We start from the raw sequence: 5,284 nt of genomic DNA on the forward strand, positions 1-5,284 counted from the left end.
AAAAAATGTCATAGTATAAAGATGTCAAAAATGTTCATAGTATAGTAAGATGTCAACAGAAATGTCAAAAAATGTCATAGTATAGTAAGATGTCAAAAATAGTATAGTATAGTAAGCATGTCAAAAAATGGTAGTAAATAAAAAATGTCATAGTATAGTATAGGATCAAAAATGTCATAGTATAGTAAGATGTCAAAAAATGGTCAAAAAATGTCATAGTATAGTAAGATGTCAAAAAATGTCAAAAAATGGTAAAAAATGTCATAGTATAGTAGGGCATCAAAAAATGTCAAAAAATGTCATAGTATAGTAAGATGTCAAAAAATGTCATAGTATAGTAAGATGTCAAAAAATGTCAAAAAATGTCATAGTATAGTAAGATGTCAAAAAATGTCATAGTAAAAATGTCAAAAAATGTCATAGTATAGTAAGATGTCAAAAAATGTAAAAAATGTCATAGTATAGTAAGATGTCAAAAAAATGTCAAAAAATGGTAAAAAATGTCATAGTATAGTAAGATGTCAAAAAATGTCAAAAATGGTCAAAAAATGTCATAGTATAGTAAGATGTCAAAAAATGTCAAAAAATGTCATAGTATAGTAAGATGTCAAAAAAAAATGTCAAAAAAATGTCATAGTATAGTAAGATGTCAAAAAATGTCAAAATGTCAAAAAAATGGTAAAAAAATGTCATAGTATAGTAAGATGTCAAAAAATGTCATAAATGTCATAGTATAGTAGAGCATGTCAAAAAATGTCAAAAAATGTCATAGTATAGTAAGATGTCAAAAAATGTCAAAAAATGTCATAGTATAGTAAGAATGTCAAAAAATGTCAAAAGTAGATCAAAAAAATGGTAAAAAATGTCATAGTATAGTAAGATGTCAAAAAATGTCAAAAAATGTCATAGTAAGAGTAGTGGCAATGTCAAAAAATGGTAAAAATGTCAAGAAATGTCATAGTATAGTAAGATGTCAAAAAATGTCAGTAGTATAGTAAGATGTCAAAACATGTCAAAAAATGTCAAAAAATGGTAAAAAAATGTCAGTATAGTAAGACATCAAAAACTATAGTATAACCTTTGAGCTGAGTTTCTCTATTTTTAAATTAATATCACAAAAGTGATTTTGTAATGCAGAAATGCCAAATATTGTCTACTTACATCTTGCAATTAAAATGTATCATTGAGGCTAAAAACACTAATCTCTGACCAAAAGCCATAACCCTAACCCTAACCATGGTCTCTTGCTGCAAGTGGCTTATAAAAAAAAACCCTAACCCTAACCTCTGGCTATAGGCGACCACTGATTAAAAATACTCACTTTCATACAATATTCAACAGCCTGGCAAAATATTCAGTGTTCAGAAGTATTTATTTGAGTAAGATAATCCTTTATCAGTCCCACAATGGGGAAATTCAGTGTTGCAACAGTATAATATATGCAAGACAAGATATAAAAATAATACACCATTTGAACAATGTAAACAGGACTATGTACACAGTAATAGATTGGGTTTGAGTACTGATATGTATTATTTGAAATAACAAAATGAAAATCTAATCCAACCAACCAACAGTGTGTAGAGGTGTGAATGTGGAAAACAAAGGTAAGATGGCTATTTTAAGATAGTTCCTTTGTCGTAAGCTACAAATTGTCACAGTATAGTGGGGCATAAAAAAACAAAAACAAAAAATGTCAGAATAGTATGTCATAAAAATATTTATGATTTATTGATCTGTTCTGTTTCTGTGATTAACACATTTTCTTGTCTCTGCAGGAGAAGACGACAGCAGCTGAAGACCTGAAGTGGATGAAAAAAACAAGTGTTATGAAGCTGTTGATTAAATAAAAGACCTCCACCATCCAACTGCTGTAAACAGAGATATATATATATATATATATATATATATGTATATAGAGTGAGAGAGAAGTATATATATATATTTATTTATATATTTTTTTTAAACTTTTTTTTAAGCTACATTGTTGAAAAAGACAAATTAATATTAATTACAACTGATAAAGTTACAGCAGCTTTAATTTGTTCCAGACAAGAGGTTTTAATGGAAAGAATAAATGAACACTGACCTTCTGCAAATGTCTTCATGTCTGTCTCTTCTCTGTGTTTGAATCCTGTGGAGAAAAACACAACAAAAATTAATATAAAGATGTGACTTAACACATCAAAATAAAAGCAGTGTAAAAGAGTGTTTCTGGGTATTGAATTTTAAACTTTAGAAAAGAGTAAAAAGTAAAACACACTAAAGAAACTAGAGTGTGGACCAACTGGTTGTGGACTAATCAGAACTAGTCCAAGAGTTAAATTTTTGCTTTATACACAAAGAAGAAGCTGCTCTGACTGGAGTACTGACTTCACCAGCTCCTGCTATTCACAGCAGTGGATGGAAATGTTTTTTTCTTCAAAGTCAGTTAAAATTTGAACTGATAGAAGCCAAAATGAAGCAAAATGACAGAGTCCAGACTGGTTGTTGTTGGTGAATCTGTTTGTTGCACATCACACAATGTAAGAACAAAAGTGTGAAATGTGACATTATTTGTTGTCGTGTGTGGTCTCTCACATTTTCTAAATCAGGTAAGATTTAAAAAATCTTAGTGTGTGCCAGGCTTAAGAGGGCAAGGGAGAGAGAAAGAGAGAGGGAGAGAGAGCTGATGTTTAAATTCTTAATTTTCTTCGAAATGTACATTCATGAACTATATAAAAAAAAAACTAATAAGTCTTTTTGTGACAAATCAAACTTTTCAGACTTCAGATCAATTACAGAAGATATATCAATTTATGTCAGTGCTCTGTGTTGGACAGTTTATGTTAAGCTGTTTGTGAGTTACCTGGAGGCCTGAAAGAACAAAGAACTTCATTGTACGAAGACTCTGTGATCGTGGACTAAGTGGTGACACCTGGAGAAAATAGAAAGAGAAACATACAAAGGAAAATGATAAATACATTATGACCTATTCCTCATCAACATTTTAACCCCAAAACACACATAAAATATTCAACATTACAGCCGAACTAGAACATTTTCCAAACCTTACAGGACTGTCTCAGAAAATGGGCTGTTTACTGTCACATATGACAAGAAATGCATCACATGTTTAAGAATCAATAACAATAAATATTTGAGAAAAATTAACTATGATGATGAATGATTATCTTAAATTTTTAATTTCTATATTTACGGACTGTCAAATAATCACTGGAGGAATCATATATGTTACTGTGAACTGCATAATAAAAACTTTCAATTATGTACATTTTTGAAAGCAGTGTTTTGAATTGTGGTATTTTTAATAATACCTTAGTCCACAGGCAGAAACTCGACTGACAACTATTTTGAATTTCAAAAAAATATAGTAACTAGTACGGTTTTCTGACAATTTATAGACACAACGAAGCAGTTATTATTCTATTGAATACTAAACTCATTAAATACCAAAGATTTATACAATAACACTGTTACTAACATTAATAATCCAGCTCATCAACACATTTTTTCAGACTGGGTAAATCTTAAGGACACATACCTGTTTGGTTTGTAAAGTGAGAGCTGGTGTTTCTGTCCAGGCTGCAGCAGCTAACCAAGTAAACCTGGAAAACACAAGTACAATACTTGAAAAACAAATAGCATCATTAATAAAGAATAGTTCACCTCCAAAACTTGAACAGTGTAGAAGAATACAACACTGAAAACTTAACACTAGAATCTTGACAATCACACTTAATTAATTGAATTAGTTATGTTACCAGAGTGACTTTATTGATCTCAGAGAGAAAATGATGTTTTATTTTAATAATAATTAAATAAAATAACAGTCATCTCATACATTGTGACATACGCTTGAGGTTTAAAACTTGTGGATGAGCAGAGTTAAAATCGAGTTTTCAATCTTGTATTTAACTAAGAACTGAGCTCAGTAAAGTCTCAAGTCACCACAAATAAATTTCTAATCAATAATATACACAACAGGGGGTCAGTGGATGGCTGTCGACAGATTGCGAGTCGCAAATGAGTCGCAACGGCCAGGAATAGACACAAAACTACAAAGACAAAATAAAGCAACCCCAAAGAGACTGACAATTAGTAGATGTACACAAGACCCAAAACGATGCCATACCACCACATACCACCACAGATAGACACCGAATGATCACATCGACATAATAATCATTAAATTAAAATGACCAAACTGGAGCACGAAACTACAAAGAAGTAGTACAATCTCTGCAAAGTAATTGTAAAGAGGTGCAAATGGAGTTGTAAACAGACAAACTGACTAGTAAACAGCTACCACCCTCCATAACTCATGTCAGGGACGCTATAGTCACAGAGAGACAAACACACTTTAACCCACTCAAATACAAACGACGACAAGAAAGAAAGAAGCCCCCAAGCCGCAATTTAAAGATAAGGCTAATGCTAACGCCCTAGGCTAATGCTAACGCTCGCCTCCAATGCTAATGCTATCACTCAGATATAAAACAGTCAGGTAGAGACGCACAATGATATAAAATAACCATTAATAGCCACAAACTGACAACGTTGTAACCGTTGTGATATCATGATACCATGTTAAGCGCCCACAACTCATGTCGGGGACGCCTAATCATCAGACACACAAACACACTGTTACCCACGCGATTTAAACGACTGATAATAGTCAAGGAGCATTACAAGGTAATGCTAATGCTAGCGCTAGCCGCTAACTGTTTGCCTTACCTTCGCGCCGCAGGTGTGTTCAGTGTCCAGTCTCACTCGTATTCGACAAAAAGCAGCTCCGGAGTTTGTTTTAGCTTCCAGACCTCTTAATTAACGGCAAAAAAGGCAGCTCCAGAGTTTGTTTTAGCTTCCAGACCCCTTAATTAACGGCAAAAAGCAGCTCCAGAGTTTGTTTTAGCTTCCAGACCTCTCCTGTAACGAAGTTGTCTCACAGAACTAGCAAACAGAAGCAACGTTTCAAACTTGATTTAAATCTCCGCCTCTCTGCGCTCCTCCCACAAGGTAATAGCCAATGACGAGACACGTCGCAACTAATGACGACATACGTCGCTAACATTGGCAGAAAAAAATGGTCGGCCGATTCTGGTCCGCCTAGCAACCACCTCTGATTGGTCTTAAAATACACCCATTGTAAAGACGGAGAGAAGCCTTGGTTGTATTATAAAATCTGGCGTATAGCCATGCGCCAGACGCATCGTCAATGCACACAATCTGAAGGTGAAACAACTTTATTTGTGACTGTTTTCTGACAAACTGGACATGAGCC

The 5,284-nt window shown here is 33.2% G+C and overlaps 1 long non-coding RNA gene across 1 annotated transcript; it reads right to left on the reverse strand.

Annotated features, from left to right (window-relative positions):
* Positions 1 to 1,307: 1,307 nt before the first annotated feature.
* On the reverse strand, positions 1,308 to 4,964 carry LOC108890860 (uncharacterized). The gene is made up of 5 exons (XR_001962207.2): positions 4,738 to 4,964; positions 3,545 to 3,608; positions 2,849 to 2,917; positions 2,090 to 2,134; positions 1,308 to 1,802 (listed from the first exon to the last, which is right to left on the reverse strand). It is a non-coding gene; the product is annotated as an uncharacterized LOC108890860 (long non-coding RNA).
* Between the last annotated feature and the right edge of the window lie 320 nt (positions 4,965 to 5,284).

Source organism: Lates calcarifer, linkage group LG21, assembly GCF_001640805.2.
Source record: "Lates calcarifer isolate ASB-BC8 linkage group LG21, TLL_Latcal_v3, whole genome shotgun sequence".
NCBI lineage: Eukaryota > Metazoa > Chordata > Actinopteri > Centropomidae > Lates > Lates calcarifer.